General features: G+C 48.8%; 1 long non-coding RNA gene across 1 annotated transcript; it reads left to right on the forward strand.

The window, feature by feature from the left end:
* Positions 1–10295: 10295 nt before the first annotated feature.
* Positions 10296–15565, forward strand: LOC140642241 (uncharacterized). Its single transcript, XR_012038739.1, has 3 exons — positions 10296–10473; positions 10908–11050; positions 14404–15565. It is a non-coding gene; the product is annotated as an uncharacterized lncRNA (long non-coding RNA).
* Positions 15566–21159: the final 5594 nt, after the last annotated feature.

A 21159-nucleotide genomic window follows, 5' to 3' on the forward strand; every position in this document is an offset into this window, starting at 1 on the left:
CACAGGAGCCCAACAATAACACAGGATAATTGCAGAGGATGAGTATAACCCTGTCAGGGATGGTTTGAAAGGAAGCTGTTGTGTGTTTTTTTTTCCTTAGCACTTTTTCACATTGGATGCAAAATAGCCTGGGGCTATGCTAAATTCCTGTGGATGGTCCCGTTTTCCGCCAGTCAGTCTCGATCTGGTTGGGACGAAATCTTTTGGTTCTGAGTAAGGGTGGAAAGCATAATGCAGACTTGTTGGAAAGATCTTTAGTTCCTTGACGTTCTTCAGGCTCTGGGCATCCTGAGTGGCATCTGAAGCTCCTGGTGGTTTAGTTTCGGTGTATCAGGCTCTGGTCTACTGAGGGTTCAGTGACTTCTGTCCCCAGGTAGTGAAGCCCTGTGTTTACACTTCTCCCCTCTGCTAGAGCTTGAACTACCTGCTGACCTGCCAGGTCACTCCCTTCAATGTCAGAGGTAGGAGCGTGACAGCCAGCAGGCAGAGAAGGGCTGTTATTTTTTATTTTATTGTATTTTATTCATGACAGACACAGAGAGAGAGAGGCAGAGACACAGGCGGAGGGAGAAGCAGACTTCCTGCGAGGAACCTGGTGCGGGACTCTATCCCAGGACCTCAGGGTCATGCCTTGAGCCCCCCAGGCACCCCTTGCAGTGCCAATCTTAGCCTCCTTCAAGGGGATGCGGTGAGATGGCTGAAGCCCACACAGTATCAGGAGGATTGGTTAAAAAAACTAGAGAAACTGTTGGTTGAGCTTTACACTATGCAAAAGCTATGGTAAGTGATTAAAGACTTTACTTCACAAAATTGTTCCCTAAACCCTCAGTAGTAGGGCCGAACAGGAGCTGCATTCTAGAACTAAGAAGACCAAGACTCAGAGAGATTAAATACATTGCACGAGAATGCAGTGAATCTAGATGTGACATCAGAGCTGTCTGACTTCAAAACTTAGATTTTTGGGGACCCTGGGGGGCTCAGTCAGTTAGGCTTCTGCCTTCCACTCAGGGCATGATCCCGGGGTCCTGGGAACCTGCCCCACATCGGACTCCCGGCTCAGTGGGAAGTCTGCTTCTCCCTCTGCCCCTCTCCCTGCTCATGCTCCCTCAAATAAATAAAATCTTGAAAAAAAAAAAAAAACCCTCAGATTCTCAATCATTGTGGTAAAAAGAAAGGACTCAAGAAACACTTTTCTGGGGGGTGGGGTGTGTGTGAAAAATGTATTGTTCCTCTTAACTTACCTGCAAGGTTGAGTTAATTCAATACCACTCAGAAAAGAGCAGAAATTTGTGGTGACATTCTAGGCACAGAGAGGTTGAGTAACTTGTGAAAAGTCACACAGCCTCTAGGAAGAGGTAAGGCCTCGACTGAGACCTGAAGCATTCCAACTGTCAGACCTCTGTATCAAGGTTTATTTGTAGTAAGAAGGGGGTGCTAGCAGAAGTGGCCCCAGGATAGGGTGGGGTGCACAGAGAGGTGTCACCTGAACTGAAGATGGTAGGATAAAGACCAGCATCGTCCCTGTGGCCAGAAAAGCCCCCCGATGACCTTGCCCCTGCTTTCTAAGCACATCTCCTACCTCTCTCCCTTGGCTTGTATGCTTCAGCACCCTGACCTTCGCTCCAGATTCCTCCTACTTCAGGCCCTTTGCACTTGTTACCTCTCTGCGTAGAACCCACTGCCCTGGTTCTTACAAGGCTGACACTTGGAACCATCACTCTGTGTCACCTAACACGGTTCTTTTTTTGTTTCACTGCATTTACTATTATTCGATCTTCTTATTCATGTGCTTTTTAAAATAATTGGTCTTTACCCCTTCCCCCTCCAGTGAGCTTCACTGTGTATGGGAGGACGCCGTCTGATGATCTACGGCTTGCTTGCTGCATTGCATGCCTTAAATAAGTGTTGACTTGGAGGGGAGCCGCCAGAGCTGCAGGGCGGGGGGCTTGGAGGGAGCCGGTGGTGGGACGAGGCCAGTACCGAGTACGAGGGGCAGGCCCAGGGCGAATCCTGACGGAGGTGGGCCACAGAAGGATGGGGGGGCGGGTGTCATTGCGCCTCCCCCTGTGCAGGCCGCGAGGTGCTGCAGCCCAGGGAGGGCTCCTGCGGTTGGAGGCGCTTCCCTCGTCCTAGAACCTGGAGGGGCCTGGAGAGACGCAGTCTGGGGATTTGCCAGTGGTTCCTGCGATTTACACCTGTGGCCTTGCATGTACCACTTCCTTGCTTTTTGTCACTGGCGCTGTGTGTGTCCTGCCTGCTGCCCTTGTTGCTTTTCTTTTCTTTTCTTAAGATTTTATTTGTTTATTTTTTTTGACAGAGAGAGGGAGAAAGAGAGAGCGAGAACGTAAAGTGTGGGGAGCAGCAGAGGCAGCGGGAGAAGCAGCCTCCCCACAGAGCAGGAAGCTCTATGCAGGGCTCCATCCCAGGACCCCAGGACCAGGACCTGAGCCCAAGGCAGGCGCTCAACCACTGAGCCCCTGCCCCTCTCGCTTCTCATCCCACCTCAGACCTGAGGCCCCCCTGCCTGCTGGCTCGCTGGAGGGTGAACACGGGGACCAGCCTCTGCCACTGGCCAATGTTGAGGAATTAGCACCTCAGCCTCCTCCTCCCCAGGGAGCAGCTCTGGGGCGTCTTCTGCACCACCTCACAGAGGTTCCCGGTGGAGCAGAGCCCCCAGGGGCAACCTGCTCACCAAGGACCCCTCCCTATAATGTCTTCCTCTCCTTCCCTGTCTCACTCGCTCTCTCTTTTCTCTGTTTCTGGGATCAACTAGCAAATAAATCCCTTACATCCAGCCTTATCTCAAAGTTTTGCTTCTGGGGGATTCCATCCTGAGACACTGTTCCTGGCTTCTCACTCATAGCCTCATTCTTGGTTCTTTGAATTTGCTGTCCGCAGCTCGCTCTCGCCCCTGTTTCCCTGAAGCCTCGTTCCTGTGTCTCCCGAATGGCCTCCAGAGAGGTCACCTCCATTATCAGTTAGGTTGGGTTAGTTATGCTGAGGTAACAAACCAGCCCCTGATCACAGTCTGGTTTACCCGTTTGCCCAACAGCAGTTTGTTTGTTGTCCTGCTGCAGGCCCACCGAAGGTCAGCAAGGTTAGCTCAGGAGTCCTTGGGGACCCAGGCTGACAGAGGCTCCTTGGCAACACAGATTCCTCCAACCCCAATGGGTGGCAGGGGCTTCAGAGAAGCAGCACTCATCACTTCCACTCCCGTAGCAGAGGCCGGAGCAAAGCCATGCTTGCATCTGACAGGGAGCAGAGAGGCACAGCTTTACTTCATATCCAGGAGGTGGAGAGCTGGAAATACTCAGGCCACGTCCCCCTCGACTGCCAGTCTCAGGGAAGTTGGCTCTGATGACCGGGACCTCATAGGTGCTTGTCATTTTCTGTGTCTCCATGTGGGTGCAGGCTACATGGGTATGTTCCCTTGAAGAAAATGTGTTGAGCTGAACTCTTATGACTTGCTCACCTTTCCTTATGTGTGTATATGTAAATAAAAATTTCAGAAATTGCGGTCCTGTACTTGCTATGCTTCTCCTACTTTTTCTTCATAGCATTTATCACTGTCTAACGAACTGCCTATTTTACTACTTTTTAATTTGTCTCTCCCACTGGAATGTAAGTGCCATAAGGAGAGAGGACATTTTCAATTTTTTTTCCCACTCAGTCTTTCTCTGCTGTTTGATCGAGTTCTGGCATATAGTAGGGACTCAAAGTTTATGTATTAAATAAATGAATATTTGAAGCCAGTTGTAATGTTCCAAATATTTCATAACCAGAGGGCATAGGCATGATCCAGTTGGAAGGGATACTTCCTATAAAAACTGGTATAGTGTTACCGGGCATACCGGCTGAATGTTAGCTCTGATTGGGATGAAAATGCAGCATTTGAAAATCCTATACTCTGTATTCGGCACAGTCTGGGAACGGGCATTGCCAGGGCTAACGTCTCTGTAATTAGCAGAAGGAAGGAGAACTCGAGCCTTCTTAGCATTTAATCCTGTGCCAGGTCCCGGGCTGGGCCTTTTATAGTTATTATTTAATTGAACGTCATGGCTTATCTTGTTTCATTTCAAAATACACTCAAGTTGCATACTCTGACATTCTCTTTCCTCTGGGCCTCTCCCTGCTTCTCCCTGTGCCCACTTTAACAGTGCACCTGATGGGTAGGAAGTGCTCCTTAGAATCTCAGTGGGTGATTAAAAACAGGTTAGGGAAAGTGGGCTGCCATGTGGCTCCGGTTGGGACCAGCGCGTCCAGCAGAGTCAGGAAAGGCCAACACCGAGACAGCCCAATGGGCTTCCTTTTCTGGCTCTATTCACATCTCATCTTTTCCTGTCACATGTGACGCCTAGAAGGTTTTACACCAAAGTTGCCTGGCTGGCCCCAGGGCTCATAAATAATGGCTTATAAGCAGTCATTCTTTCAACTCATTATTATTATTGTTTTATTAAAGTAGTGGCTCGAGAATGCTAAGTCTGCTTTTTTATGAGTGTTGGCTTGCTTCAAGATGGGGCCTCTGAGTCTGGCTTGGAAAAATAGTTGTAGCATGAAGGCCACAGATGACATGTTCAGTTCCTCCTCGCTTTGCTCACTGGACCCCCCAGTATTTCAGGGGTCAGTCCAAGAATGTGGCAGGGCTTGGGTTTGGTGAGGCTTTTCAAAATGATTTTTGGTGGTGATGGCCGCAAGAAAGAACAGAGACTTCAGAATTAAGAGTTGTGACAACTTTTATCCAGGAGGATGATTTCATTTGTGTATCATTTGCCCAACCACCCCTGATCCCCATCACTGAGCACAGAGCTAAAAAAGAATTTATTCAGTTGGTCAATCAATCAACAAATATTTGTGGGCATGTTCAGCTCTAGGCACCAGACCTGGAGCTGGGTACAGCAGTACACAAACAGAGAGGATGCGTTTATGCCATCATTTATCCAGTGATTATTTACTGAGTCTACACCAAGAATCAGATCCTGTGTTGGGTGCAGAGAAAGTAGAAAATAATATGGTGGAGTGAGATGGGTGAATTGTGAGCTACAGCAAAGAGCTACTCATTTGCTCTCTGGAAAGGCTCTAGAAAAGCAGGGACTTGGTACTTCACCTGGGGACTGGGTAAAGTGGGCTGGCCCCAAATGCCCTTGCTTTTATGTTCCTTGAATTTGTAATTGCTTGTGTAACAGGATATTAAGTTTGACTTTTGGTGTTTTGGCAAAGTACCTAAAGGTTGAGACCATCTGTGTAGTTCATGCTAAGAGATCGTGAAATTAGTTTTTCTTGAAAAAAAACTCTTAGCTCATCACCCATGTGGAGGACATACAATGGGGTGGGGTGGGGAGGATCAATTGAAAGATGTTGGAGAGAACATAGTCAGAGTGAGGGAAAGGAGGAACATGCTTCTCTCCCCTTCCTCCAAGCTAGATGAGGAGGATTTCCGAGAATCATTTGGAAAAACCCCTGGCATTGAAGAGACATAGTGACTGGTGCACAACTCATGCAGGAGAGTCTAGAGAAAGGGACCAACTCGAGCTGCCTTGCGGACAAAGGTAGGAAGATGGACCACATCTTGGCATGAATGATCCTCCCTATGGCCACGGAGGCCAGGATATGGTCCCAAGAAGGAGACCCAGACTTGAATCGTTTTGAAAAGGGTTCCCATTTGAAAGATCCCTTGTGAAGCACAAGGTGACCCCCAAGAAATGATGTGTGAATAGGATAGAGAGCTGGCAGCCAGGACTTGAGAGGTCAGCTGGGGGAGGTACGGCCTACACTAGGGGATTGCAAGAGGCCCCTGGCAGAAGGGGGTAGGGTGGAAGTCCTCGGCAGAGAAAGAAACAGTGTTTGGACCTTGACATTAATGAGGACATTCAGCCAGTAGAGACGACCCTGGCTCCAAAGACTTCACCTCTTAACCTCTTCCATTCTTGTGTACTGATTCCTAAGCCCCTTGCCCCTGGCCCAGAGGAGCCTAGAAGAGCACAGTGAACTAGGGAGAAAGGCAAGAACCAGCAAAGGAGCCCCACAATCTCCTTCTCCACTGCAGCTTCCTGGCCCGAGCCAGTCCCAGATCCACAGTGGCAAGAAATTTTTAACTGGCTGAAAGGTTAGGGCTTTGTCATTAGACCAGATGGGACTTTATAGATTATCTAAAACATGATGCTGTCCTTTGACACTGAGAGTGACCAGAAATAGCTGTAGAATCCAACTAAGGTGACTAAGATTTTCAGGGAATAGGAAGATGGAGCAGGTTGGGAGGGACAATGATGAGAAAGTAGAATTGCTTTCAACTGATTCCAGTTTATTCAGTCAGCTGTGACATTTTTAAAGATGTTTTTTTCTGTAAGCTCTGTGAGGGCTTGTTATGGGTCTTGTTCATCAGGGAATCCTAGCACCAATACAGTATGTGGCTCATAGTGGCTGCTCAGTGAAACTTTATTTAATTGCACTGAGTTCAGTTGAAGGGTGTAGGCAAGAGTTGGGTGCGATGTTGACTGTAGGGATTTGGTGGGAGATAAAGAAACTACCTTCTCCCCACTTAGGACTCCAGGGAGAAATGTATAATATGTTGGCAAGGGTGCCATATTATGGACTCTGGGTCTAGTCCTGGCTCTGCTGCCAGAGGACTTGTTACGTCAGGCACATCTCTAGCACACTCTGGACTTCAATTTTCTAGTCTGAAAAAACAAAGAAGTTGGTTGGATTGATGAGTGGATTCCAGAGCAGGCTGTTCATGAGAATCATTTGGGGTGCTCTGTAGCCGCAGATTTCTGGACCTGCTCCTACCCCCATTCTGATTGGGGGTGGTGGTGTCTAGAACAGGACCCCACATGCTGTAGGGTTTCCTAGGTCATTCTGATGCCCAAGCCAGTTTAGTAACCACTGGTTAAGATGATTGCTAAGATCTTTTCAAGATTTAAAGGGTGCAAATTGATTTCCTCATCTAAAAAATGGGGGGGCACCTGGGTGGCTCAGCGATTGAGCATCTGCCTTTGGCTCAGTCCGTGATCCCTGGGTCCTCGTATTGAGTTGCATCAGGCTCCCCACAGGGAGCCTGCTTCTCCCTCTGCCCGTGTCTCTGCCTCTCTTTGTGTTTCTCATGAATAAATAAATAAAATCTTAAAAAAATATGGGAATAACATGAGTGTCTGCCCCACAGAGCTGCTGTGAGGGTGAGATTGAATGATACATGTGCAAGGCTGAAAGCAGCTTCCAGCACAAGCTGGGTCCTCAGTAAATACTATCTCATAAAGTATAGAAATAGGTATTTGCCAGTAGAGTAGAATTGTCAACTTCAAAATTTGTTTGAAACCCACAACTATCATGCCAAATCTTTTCTTGTTTTCATTTTCTTTTCCTGCACATTTCTAGCCTGGGCCATGCCCTTTCTCCTTCTCATGTGTTTGTAATTATTTTCTCTTTAAAATGTTTTCTTATCCCATCCCACCCACATCCCATGCTTGCAGTTGTGTTTCCCCTTACACAGAAATCATGGACCTTTCTCACTCATTTTCTAATTCTCAGGGCAAACTTCCACAAGTATCTCTCCCCCCATGTCCCCGAGATGAAGTGTTTTAGAAAGTCCCTGGCGTTCGAGGCGAGTTTTCTGTAAGTTGCACAGCAAGTTGAACAGGGACTTAGGGTGCTGGATAATGTAGCCTCATGGTCCAGGCCCGATGGACAGAGGGATTGCTGTCGTCCTGGTGAATGTTCATCTTGGTCATGCTTAGCGTCCCGGCTGGTTTTCATTGCATCCTGACTTGGCCAAAGCCAAACATTTTGTGCTGGGCCAGCAGTTGTGAAATATCTAGCAGATCCAGTGGTATTGTGTGTCTATTTTTAGGTGCTGTGTCCTGGGGACCACGGAGAACGGGGGTTCTGTGGTATTTTGCTGCTTCTCCTGGGCCCCGCTGTCGGGAGCTGACCTCATTTTTCACTCATCATCAGTAATTGACTGCAGAGTGAGCTCCGGACTGCTCCAGCACCATCTCAGGCTCTTTCCCAGCGTCCTTCATTACAGAGCTGTGAGTACACAGCCTGGCTTCTTAGACAGAAATTGATTCTGGCTTAAGGCCCTGCTCAGGTGCATTGCTCTGTAGCTGCACAGAATAGGCCAAAGGCCAGTAGAGCCGAACTCCCTGCAGGTCCCTGCTTTTGATGAGCTATTAAGTAAGGAGATAATTAGATTTACAGAGAGTGGGGCTAGGTAAGCTTATTCCAAGGTTTGTTAAAGCCTGCAGAAGACAAGTGATAGAAACTGTGTCTCGGGGAGCCTGGGTGGCTCAGCAGTTTAGCGCTGCCTTCAGCCCAGGGTGTGATCCTGGAGACTCGGGATCGAGTCCCACGTCAGGCTCCCTGCATGGAGCTTGCTTTGCCCTCTGCCTGTGTCTCTCTCTCTCTTTCTCTCTCTCTCTGGGTCTCTCATGAATAAATAAATAAAATCTTAAAAAAAAAAAAAGAAACTGTGTCTCATTCATTCTCTCTGTTCCCACCTATCTATTCACTAGCACTGTAGCACTTAGCAAATCACATCGCTTCATTGCATGTGAATTTTTCTGCATTTACTAGTAATTATAAACTACTCTGGCTCAGGCACACAGCAGGAGCTCAGACAATATCTGTTGAGTGAATTTTGAATAAGTTACACAGAGACGTGGTCTTATCCACCATTTATTTCCAGTCTCACGTGGGACCTGGACATGGTAGGTGTCCTATCATATTTGAGAATGAGTGAATTTCAGCATCTGTGGCTTTGGAGTTTGGCAGATGTGGTTTCAAATGCTGGGTCTGCAACCATACGGCCGAAATTCATCATTTTCTTCTCCGAGACGCACTTTCCTCATCTGCATAATGAAGATGATAGCATCTACCACACAGAGTTTATCTTGAGGGTGGGATAAGCTAATGTACTAGTTAGTGAGATATTGGTAAAGAGAGCCCCTTGGAGAATCAATGGCATGTCTGGGAGAAAAGAATATAGAGACAGTAAGGCCACAGGGGTGAGGGTAGGAAGAGGGAGTTAGGGGAGAGGGCACGCGAGGGCCAGTGAGGGGTATTCATCTATTTCCTCAGTTGTAATAGTAACCATTTCTGGCAGTCTAGTCCACCATCTTTCTGGATGAGAGACTTAGAGACCTAGTTAGAGAGGCTAGAGAAGGTTCCTGCCTGGCTCCAACAATTAGCCTGGGGCACCTAGGGCCCCTGACTCCACAGAGGGAATTTCTGCTAGAAGTGGTTCTGGGACAGGATGCAAGTCACTGGGTTCAGTGGCATCTCAGGACATTGGGAGGCTGAGCACAAACCCAAATGCCCTGCCCAGGTCCGGTTGCACTGAGGAGAATGGGTTTTCCGGACTGTGACTTCTCCAAAATTCTTAGCATCTGTCATCAGTTTATACACTTAGTGTTTGAAAAATATTTTAGCATATTTGGCTGATCAAATATTGGTGTGATAACAGGGCTTCTTTCATATTTTGTGTATTCTCAGGAGTGCTAGAAAAAGGGGATAGAGAGGGAAGAGAAGCATGTCACCTGAGAAATATTTTAAAGAATTCCCAATTACCAGACTATAATATAATAAAGGTTACATGTGTATCAGATCTACCAGCCTCTGCTACCCTCTAGATACTGTTAACCTTCTCTGTGGGATTAAGAGCCGATTAAAAAAATCAGAATACAAAGAAGGAGCCCCAAATCCCCAGTTCCAAATCTAAATCCACAGGTCCCCAAATGTTACAGAATCATAATTTCTTGCGTTTGCTTCCACGGCTCTGTTTGATCATCTTGAACCAGCTTTATGTTCTTACTGGATGCCAGGGAGAAACAAGCTCAAATATAAAGATTCTAGAGACTTTCCTCTGTCACCCTGGCTGCCACCCAGCTCTCTGTGCTGGGAAACGTACCGTGTGAGTGAATGGGGGCAGACAAACAGCGGACTGTGGACAATCTGTCCTCACTTGCCAAAATGGAACTTCAGGGGAGCAGTAGGGGCCCTGGTGTGGGGAGCTCTAGTCTGGGAGCCAGGAGACCCAGGTCCTCATCCCTGCTTGCCCACTGGCAAACCTTGTGACTGTGAGCGAGTCACTGAATTAATCCAGGCCTTGGTGTCCTCTTTGCAAAATGAGGTGCTTGAATCAAATCACCCCAAAGTCTTGGCAGTGCATCCTATTATTGTTCCAATTAGTCACTGCCTTTCTCGTAAGAGGATTATCCATCCCCGCCCACTGCCACACAGATTCCAGTTCTTCTTCCACTGATGTTGGAATTGGCCATAAACTTGCTTTGGCCAATGGAGTTTGGGCAGATATGATAGGACACCCCTGGGCAGAGGCTTTAAGAGCCACTGTGTGGTTCAGTTACTGTTCTGTCACTTTCTGCCATGAAACTGAGTTAGGAGCTGCTCCCCAGCCTGGACCCTGGAATGAGGAAGATATTTGGCATGCAGCCGCAGGGCCAGAGTCAGCCTGTAGCCAGCAATGTGAGTGACAAGTAAAGTGTTAATTGTAGGCCATTGGAAGCTGGGGCTGTCTAGTGTGGTAGGGCCCCCTCCCCCCAACCCCGGCCCAGGGAAAGTGGATTAGTAGCCTCCAACTTGGAAGTCTGGGTCCTCTTCCCTTCAAGGCAGCGTCATCTTGATCATTCCTCTCTCGGCACATGGCATGCCCACTCTAAAATCAGATCTGCTTGTATTTGTTAGGGCTCTTTTGGTTGCAGTTTCCAGAAAACCCACCTCAGCAGGCATGAGACCCAAACAAACAAAGAAACAAACAAAAAAGGAATTTATTAGTCTATTTAATGGGAAAGCCCAGAAGAGATTTGGCCCAGCTTTATCCAGAGGTGCTGTGCTATTATCGGGATCCTACCTCTCTCCATCTCCTGACTCCACTCACCTATCTTTGGCTTTATTCTCAGGCTTTATATGGAGGCAAGATAACTACATTTGCTACCTACTCGAGGCTTAACCCTTCCTGGGTCTAATCCAGCCTAGTAAAGACATTCCTTTACCAGTGGTGCTGGTACTCATCCAAAGATTTACTCCGACTGGACCATCATAGGTGAGTATCTATCCCTGAAACAATCTCTGTACATCAGAGGAATGAAATTATCGTGATGGGCTTACATCTAAATCAATCCCTGTGTGTGATCCTGTGATCTGATTGGCCAGTTCTGGGTCACATGCATTTCTCCCTACCTCTAAGAGTTGTAGAGGGGTGGTTCTCCAAGGGATCTGAGCTGCTCTTGTGAGGAGTAAAAAGGGATGGGTGTTGGCAGAGAAGTCAGCAAATGAGTGGTATATTGGTTATGCCACTTACATGACATTAAAAAAACAAAAACCTAAAAAAAAAAAAAAAATCCCCAGATTTTGCAGGCTCAAATCCCAACTTTTTTATCTGGCCCTTGCTCACTTTGCTGACCTCATGTCCTTACCCACCTCCAGTGGGAAGGACAATCCTTCCCTCTTGGCCAACTTTGTTCCCTCAGTGGTTAAGAGAGGTGCCTCGAAGAAAAATGAAGACATGTCAGGATACGATTGGGAGAATTGTGGTGTATTTTTGATGTTTTGGTTAATTAACACTTTCAACACATGGGTGAAAAGTTCCATGGTCACACACTCTCATTCGATGATTAGGATCAGGAGCCTGAATTGGGGGGCCTTCTGTGATGGTGAGGCCCAAGCTGAAGGGGCTTCCAGTCACACTTTCAACCTCCAAGCCCCCTGACTTTTCCCACCAAGCAGTTACAGTGTCTGAAAAGTGTGTGTGTTCCCAAATGCTATTTCCTAGCCTTCCCCCTACCCCTGTTCTTTGCCTGCCTTTAAAATTAATTCAGTTTCTTTCTTTCTTCTTTCTTTTTAAAGATTTTATTTATTTATTTGACAGAGAGAGAATGCACAAGCAGGGGAAGTGGTAGAGGGAGAGGGAGAAGCAGGCTCCCACTGGCATGGAGTCCGATGCAGGGCTCTATCCCAGGACCCCAGGATCATGACCTGAGATGAAGGCAGATGCTTAACTGACCGAGCCACCCAGAGCCCCAAATTCATGCCCTTTAAATTTAAGTAACCAGGTCTTCCAAAGATGGACCTGAATCCTCTAGTCCAGGGGGCTATTAATCTTTTTTTTCCCCTTGGAATTGATTGAAAAAAATGAATTAGTGATCTAGTTGTATATATGTGCTTCTCTTTGAATGAATTACATAATAAGATCCGGCAGTAAATTTTGATGTAATGATGCACATGGACATTCTTTCAAGGTTTCTGCCACAAATGAAATGTGATATGAGAATATCTGTGATTCCAGTTTGTAACAAGGGCACAGGTACTGCTAATCCCCCTGTGGTTTGTTGCCTATACTCGTAATAGAAAGGCTTGCTTCATTTCAGTTACAGGTTAGTGAAAATCAAGATAGATTTTTTTATCTCATCCAAATTCATGGAGCCCCTTATTTCAATCTACAGACCACAGGTTAGTAAATCTGCCCTAATCCTTTCTTTTTTTTAAAGATTGTATTTATTTATTCATGAAAGACACAGAGAGAGGCAGAGACACAGGAAGAGGGAGAAGCAGGCTCCCTGTGGGGAGCCCGATGTGGGACTCAATCCCAGGACCCCAGGATCACGACCTGAGCCAAAGGCAAATGCTCAACCACTGAGCCACCCGGGAGCCCCAAGTCTGCCCTAATCTGATTTGGATGGCCCTCTCCTCAGACATGGAAACATGCTGTGCGTGTCTCATATCACAACCCTTTGTCCTCTTCTCTCAGAGCTGGACCCGGAGGAGCAGGCCCATAGGGCTGGCTGCCCATCAACTGCCCATCCATCATCTACAGGGCGCTGAGGGTGAGGGGGACAGGATGGCAAGGAGGCTGGCAGCCCTTAGCCTCAGCTCCATCTCCAGCCTGATGCAATGCAGCCCACACTGGCACACTTCACCCTACAAAACTCCCACCCCTCGTACAGAGCAATCTATCATTTTTACATTGATGCTCCCCTGGTTTGACCCTTGCAGGAAGTGCTAGAAGCTTCTTTCTTCAGAGACAGTTTCCACTTTCCCTGTGTTCGTAAGGTATTCCCTGAGGAGCCGAATGCCTGTCTTTCTTTCCTGACGGAGGGATTGCACGGGGAGGGAGGGACTTAATTAGAAGTGAAAGACAGTCAGATTTTTCTTTATTCTCTTTGTTACAAAGGTTTTACCATTCCGAACACGTGCTTAGCTGTGTCTCTCCCTTCCTCTGAAGGAATGGAGTCACCAACTCCTTGACCGTAAATTATCTCAGGACAAGGCCAGGGTCTGTATCCCACTCCCTAGTATACATTAGATATTCAATATTTTTGGAAGAAAAACTTGAACTGAAAAGCAATGGTTAATGAAGGTTAAGATCTCCAGAATGAGAACCTAAAATACCTGATTCTTGCTCAAGCCTAAAGCTTTCATTCGAATTTTCATTCATCACACCAGTCTTTTCTTTTTATTCCTTCTCTTTCTCCCACCCAATGCTATGTCCTGAGTAAGTGGTTTTGTTTTATAGCCAGGCACCAGGAAATGGCGTGGACCGCAGACCTCCCGAATGAACACCTGCTCCCTATATTTTTTGAATAGAAGGGCAAATGCCCTCAATGGAGAGGCTGATCATACATTAATTGAACAACCTCTGAGGGAAGAGAATATTGGCTTTCATATATTTTCTTTTTTTTTTTTTTTCACCAAAAGGTTAAAAAATAAAAAGCCTGTGCAGCTTGAACACATTTTTACTGCTGGGTCCTTTTATTCAGGCCCCGAGGGCCTCCGGCCCCATCGTGTAGCAATTTGGTTCAGATTTCATTTGGCAACTCTTTTGATGTACCACTTTTGTTCTAGGCAATCTATTGACTTCTTCCTGGAGCCAGCTGGCTCGCCAGGTGATGTGGCTTTAGTTAGAGACTTTGGCTTATTGAGGTTTGGGGATCTGCAGATTGTGGGTGGACTGGATGTCCTAGCAGGTGGTTGGTTTGTCCCTCAAGACATTTAAAAATTTGGGAGCCAGAGGCCTACTTTTAAAAAGTGAGGAAAATTTTAACATACAAAAATCTGGATTTCTGGCCTCTTTTGGAAAATTCTAAGGCCTGGCAATATTGTCTGACATTCCCGTGCCAGGCAGGCGTTGAGTGGTGGCTGTCGCCCCCTTCACATGGACTATGATTCTTCACTGCCCACAGTTACCTTCTGCCCTCACGTTTCAGGCTTCCCTTTGCCGTTAGGACATGGACCAACACTCTTCCCATGGCCCACAGGCCTGCATGGCTTGACTTCCCGCATCTTGTGCTGGGAATAATAATGGCAAATACACACACACAGTGCTAAATGTGTGCCAGGCTCTTTCAATCCTTGGGATAACCCTGGGAAGGAGGTACTATTATTTCCCTTGCTTTGCAGGTGAGGAAAGTAAGGCCCAGAGAAGTCAAGGAACTTGTCTGACAGCACACAGCGGGAAGACTTGGGCTGGGATTCAAACCCAGGGAACAGCCCCTGGAGACCCTGTACTCCATGTCTTTGCCTTCTGGTCTCACGGTTCCCTCCCTGCATGGGATGGGTTTTTTACAGGTGCTCTTCCCTCCACTTCGGCGCACTTTCTGCCCTTCCCCCAGCCTTCCTCACCCCCAGCTTTCCCCTCTTCCTCTGTCCCAGCTGCAAAGCCGAGTGTACGGGAAGCCTCTCAGTGTCTGAAGGCCCAGAGCTCCCGGCGTTGGTCCCCGTCCCCTCAAGCAGGAGATCCTGCGAGATGAGGATGCCGTGTGTCTGTGCCACCAGGGAGGGTAGCCGCCCGCTGCGCTGGTCGTTGGGCCCCAGGCCCGTGTGACCGAAGAACTGAATCACTCATTTGGTGCACTCTTCATTAGGCCACAGGGGAATTTCACCGCCTCCTGTGGCCTGACTGCCCCTGGGGCACCACTCGGGGTTCGTCTCACCTTGGACTTCTGGCCCCTCGCTCCTGTGGGTTTGGTCTGTCCCTGCCTGGGGCACAGGCCCTGCTCTGCCCGGGACACGCATGATGTGGGTCCCTTCCTAATGTGTCCCTGACCCTGCGGCCGGGGCCCTGTGCCCCAGAGTCTGGCTGAGCTGCCAGCTCCGCAGCCCTTGTGCACCCCCAGATGGGCGAGTAGAGGACCTGGCGGCCGCCTGGCCTGGAGGGGACCATGCAGCAGCCTGGGCTTCGGGGCGCAGCTGCCTCTCCCCAGCCTCGGCCTGTGAGCTCCCGGCCCTGGGGCTCTCACTGGCAGGATGCAAGCCGGATTCTACCTCAGAGGGTTGTTGTGCCCAACCAAGGAGCTACTGTGAGAATAATAAAGATGAGGGTACCTGGGGGCTCCGTCGGTGAAGCGTCTGCCTTCAGCTCTGGGCATGACCTGGCGTCCTGGGATCCAGTCGCGCGTTGGGCGACCTGCTAAGCGGGGCATCTGCTGCTCCCTCTGCCTCGGCCCTTCTGCCCTCCCGGGCTCTCTCTCTCTCTCTCTCCTCCGCTTGCTGTCTCTCATGCTTGCTCGGTCTCATGCTCTCTCTCTCTCCCACGCTCGCTCTCTCTCTCATGCTCTCCGTTTCTCCAATAAATAAAAAGATGAATACGAGTCTCTGAGAAGCAGTGCGGCCTTAGCACCAGCTTACGTTCTCCTCACGGTTTTGCACGTATTTCGTCTCCAGGTCGCAACGAGCGCTGGGAGGGCGGGGCCCTGGGAGGGCCAGACTGGGGTGCCCGGGAGGGTTGGGGGGACCGGGAGGGCGGGGCCCGGAGGGCTGGGTGACCCAGGCCGCACAGACGGCACAGGGTGGCCGTGTCTGAGCGCACCTGTCTCCCTCCCCAGCACTTGGCTCTGGCATCTGGGAAGGGCCTGGCAGGAGCCCTAGCCTCACCCCTGCCTTCACCACCACCAGCGCCCCCCTCACCCCTCCTCCCCTTGCCTTCAGCCCCCTCTTTACCCCTTCTCCCCCTGCCTTCACACACACACACACACACACACACACACACCCCGTCACAGCTGTGAGGCCGGCCTGGGGCAGTTGTGGGCAGCCAGGCCCAGGGCAACAGGAGGACCCTGCCTTCCCTAGGGGGCGTGCAGGGCGGAGGCTGCAGTCCAGCGGGGGAGGGGGCCCATGAACCTGCTGGCCACTGTTCAACCTGCGGTGACCCTGCTGCCGCCCTCTACTTGGTGTCAACCAACGGGTCCCTGTGAGGCCAACCCAGGTGTGGGAAGCTGGCCTCTCCACCCTCAGGCAAGGTAGCTCCCATCTAGGCTCCTCTGAGACCCCTCCTGAGGGGATTTAGACTGGGGGCGTGGGAGGGACCTGGGTGGGGGGCCCCTGGAGGTGGGGAGGAATGGAGTGGAAGAGGGAGGAGAGAAGGGGAGGGGGGAAAGAAACTTGTGGGCCAGAGGTCAGCTCCCTCCAGAACCAAGGCATTTGGGGCTTTGCACCTTCTTGGGCATCACTCTGTGACCAGGCTAAAGCCAATAGTGATAACATTTATCAAGCACTTAAATGTGTCCGGCATTGCTCTAATTATTTCATCCTTTAAATTAGGTCCTATGGTTTTAACCCCATTTGACATATGAGGAAACTGAGGAACAGAGAGGTTAAGTAGCCTGTCCAAGGTCACACAATACGTGCTTGAGCCTGAATTCCAATCCAGACAGACTTTAGAACTGAAGTTTCTATGAAATAACCTTGGATTACATCATTGCTTAAGCTCTAGTTGGGAATGCCAAAGATCAGCTTCTAGAACACCCTGTTTATTTCACAGCTGGCACATCAAAGGTCTCAGGAGGAGGAGTTTTGAGGATTTGCTCAGGACGCACAGGACCTGTGACCAGAGTTGAGGCTGCTTAGGAACCTGGTCCCTGACTTCGACCTCACTCACAGGAAACCCACTGGGCTAAAAACCATCCAGATTCCACCTGCACCATCACTTCTGAGGGAGAGACTCCAAGGAAGCATTTCTAGAAGCACAGCCCATGAGATGCTCTGTGAGACCAGGGTCTAGAGGCAGCTGCGGTCTGGACAGCGTCTTGCAGAGCTCACAGTGTGCATTCGCTCAGTAAAGGCAAATTTTCTACATCAGTCTGAGTGTGGGGTTTTGCTAAAATGTTTGAGTCAGTGGAACATAAGGAGAGAGAACTAGCTGTGACTCAGTTTGGGGAGAAGAGGGTAGAAATTAGATGACATTGGGAGGGTGTGTGGCTATGGGGAATGGCCATGGGCTGCAGACTTGGGCCGACTTGTGGATGGACTGCCTTCTCCTGCAGATGATGGCCAGCTCCTAGAATGTGTTGCCAAACAGACAACAGCTCTTGTACGTGTGTGGGGGGACATCTCCCTTAGTCAACTTGACCAGTGATAACTACTAATACTCTTAAAATAATTAACACCAGTTCCAAACATATGTTAAGAAAATGCAAGTTCTTTGGAAATTAATAGATATTACTTGTCAAAAGTAAGTTTAGAAAATGCTTAGTTAAGCAAGGGATATTAATTTCTTTCTGCAAGACTTCTCAGTGCCTTTATTTGGGCTCTTACCCAACTCCATTTCTGTTCACATCTCTTATGATTACTAATTCTGATTTCTTTTTAAGGGGAAACTTTACTTTTCCATTTATTTTTTTTGACAACTATTTCCCCTTTGTGTCCTCTAAGTCTTAAAGAACCTGGCATCTTTTGCTGTATTTTGAATATTAACCAGTAAGGTTTCCTGAGCTAAAGGGCTGATTGATATGTGTGTCATGCAAGGTGTCATGTGGGATAAACTGGCATTTATTGAATGAGCACTTACTATGTGCTACTTTACACACATAATCTTAATTCTTTCTCACCAAAGTCATGTATAATTTTATTATCCCCATTTTATGGACCGGAAAGCAGGGGCTCAGAGAGCTCAAATATTCAGGGCTATCCAGGTAGGTTTACGCCCCGCTGGGTTTCAAACTTAAGAGTTTATGCCCTTGGAATGGTGGGTGGAAGCTGGGCTTAGGGATGTCAGAAAATGAAAAGTAAGCAAATAGAGCAATGAGGCTCCTTGGCAGCTATGTGAACTGAGGAACCCTGGGGTGGGAAGGCGGCTGGGCCACCTGCTTTTCTCGGGCTGGGGTGCTGGGGAGGGGGAGGCAACCAAATAGATGAGCAGGGTCAAGTTTCCTAAAGGCTGATGAGCCAATAAAATGACATTCTTCATTTAAATTAAGAATGGAAAATGGGGGTAATTCAAAGAAATTGGCTGTTTCGGCCTCCCTTTGGCTGAGCCCTAGACCTTACATATGTTTAGTTTGGATCAACTGTGATATTCCTTCCCTGTTCTCATCTTCGTTTTGTTTAGTTTAGTTTTGTTTTTTTTCTAATTTCTAAAGAATGGCTTTGGAGCCAGTTTCTGAGAAGTGATTTTTTCATTTTGCTTGGGATTGCTTTAATAACTTAATATTACTGTTTTTTTTTTACAATAATCCCTTCAATTTTGGAAATGAAATCTTTAGGGAGCAATGAAAGCTTGCTTTCTCTTGCACATGCGACTACTGATTCCCTCAGAAGACTGAAGTGGCACTTGGGAGAGTTTGGTCCAGGGAGGGAAAAACAGGCGGTGGCTTGGGGCCAGGGCATTCACCCTCTAGCCATAGCAGAGCTAGGCCGGCGGAGGGCTCAGCTGCGTGACCTTGGGCAAGTCCCTTTACCTTCCTGGGGGTCAGTGTCTTTGTTCGTCAGAGAGATGACTGAACTTAAGTTGTCTCCACGATGCCTTCCCATTCGAACATTCTACAGCCCCGAGTGTGTCGTGCGTGCACAGGATACGTGAATAGGTGATAAAAACTCAGGAGTGTGGGCAGAGTCGGGCTTGGGTGCTGAATCTGGGGATTACAGGGGGTCTCCTTCACGACGGCAGCCTCGGAGGATCAGTGCCCCTTGCAAGCGCTGGACCCTGTGCGACACCCTGCAAAGACTGCGGCACAGAGCCTACAAGAAGGTTTGCGTCTTGGCCTGGCTGAATCACAGGGACAATGACATCAACATACTTGAAAGAGCATCGTCCTGGAGTTTGTGATGCGTGGTTGGGTCTGGGGTCCCCGGTACTGCCTCCCGGCTGCTCTCCACCTCCACGTGGTCTCCTATCAGCTGTCTTCCTAACCTGTGAGCTCAAACACTCAGATGTGCAGACTCTGAGGGGCAGGTGAGCTCGTGCGACCAGTGCTGTGTCTGCAGGAAACGCTCGAGCAAAGATGATGAGCATGGGGTGGCCGGTCTGTGAGTGCCTATCTACCTGCTGTGTGTATGTGCGTGCGTGTGTGTGCATGCCAGTGTTACTGAAGCTGTTCACACCTCCCCAACCCCGTGTGCCCTTTCTCACCGCCGACATCCATCACCTGAAAACACATCCTTGTCCTTTGCTCATGTCCCTGTGGTCTGCTCTGCTTTCCCCCTTAGAGCCCTGGTCCCTGAGGGGCTGCCCTCCTCCTGGGGCCGGCCTGTTGGGCTGGCCAGGGTTCCAGTTTTCCCAGCAGGCTCCATTTCCACGTCCTCATTGTCTGACATGGGAATTCTTGAAGTCAGGATTTCTTTGAAATAGAACAGACTGTTTCCTCTTTATTATAAAAGTGATCCACACTTACAACTGAAGCTCTGGATAATAGGGAGAGAAGAAAAAACCTGAAATCTTCATTAGTCTAAAACTAAGAAGCCAGGTACAGAGACTGAAGCTCTTACGTCATATTTTCTTGCATCTTTTCTGTCTATACAAGATGTGTTTGAATATAACTGGAATATACAAATAGTTGTGTATCCTGGTTTTTCCTATAACATGCACTTAAGATCTTGTCACAAGCTTTTTAAGATTTTTATCTATTTATTTAGAGAAAGAGAGTGTGAGCAGGAGGAGGGCAGAGGGAGACAGACTGCGCTGAGCATGGACCCCAATGTGGGGCTCACTGTGGGACTGGGGATGGGGTTTGATGGCCTTGAGATCATCACTTGAGCTGAAACCAAGCGTCAGACGCTTAATCGACTGACCCACCAGGTTCCTCTATCACAAACTCCTCTTAAGTGCACCTGGTAAAGGGCATTGAATCAACACTGGTGACTCAGAATTTAACTATTTTCTCTTGATTGTCGAGGGCCTGGGCTGGGCGAGGCTCTACATGAACTGTTAGACATTTAGGTTGTGTCCATTTCTGTAATAATTTATATAGTCCTGGAGTGAATACTATATACATAAGTTTGAGATTATCTTCTTAGGCTAGGTTCCTGGAAGTTGGAGGTAGCTGCCTATGGTTAGTGTAAAAATCACCGGCCTCTGAGTCAGACCACTAGGCCTGCATCCCAGCTCCATCTGTCAGTAGCTGGATGGATGACCCTGGACAAGTCACATACCCTCTCAGAGCTTTGTTTTCTCATCTCTAACATATGGGTAGAGCTCCTTCCTGCCACGAGAATATATGTATCCGATGGTAAGTGCTGAAATGAGGTGTGGTACATACCACTGAACCCCTGCCACCACCACCACAGCAGATATCCTACTATTCAGTTTGAGTCTATGAACACTTCAGGCATTCTCTAGCTTTTTATCAATAATAGGTCAGGGCCTCTTCATGATCACTCTTCTCAGCTGTCACCTCTTTTTAGCTCACTCCGGGCCTGGGCCTCCTCAATCTAAACCTCTTCTCTCTCCTCATTTACCCAGCACACGTCTCCTGAGGCTATAGAGGAGGAAGTGGGCTGTGGGGTATAGTCTGAGGAGAGCCGGCTTCTCTGTCCCTGGAGGTACTCTCTCCTCCACGGGCCTGTCCTGGTGCCCAGTGTCTTCTCTGACAGGGAGGTGCCCCTGGCCTAGGGAAGGCCTCTGGCTGCAGGCCCGGAAGCAAGGGCCCTGGACTTCTCACCAGGAAGTGCAGTTTGAATTCTTTCTGCCCTGAAAGCTCCTGGAGCGGAGCCTCCCTCAATCAAGTCTCCTCGCCCAGAGGAGCCAATGTGCCCTTTTCTCTCAAACTTGTGACGGGCCAGAGGGGAGTGTGAAGGCCCCTGCATGACGTGTCCAAGGAGCCTAGTGAGGTCCAGCTGTGGGGGTCCAGAACCCATGCTCTCCCTGCTCAGGCCCTGTTGATGCTTGCCCTGTGGGGCTCATCCCCAGACCTGTCAGAGCTTTGAAGTTTTGAAGGAGAAGCC

The sequence above is a fragment of the Canis lupus genome, chromosome 11 (genome assembly GCF_048164855.1).
Source record: "Canis lupus baileyi chromosome 11, mCanLup2.hap1, whole genome shotgun sequence".
NCBI lineage: Eukaryota > Metazoa > Chordata > Mammalia > Carnivora > Canidae > Canis > Canis lupus.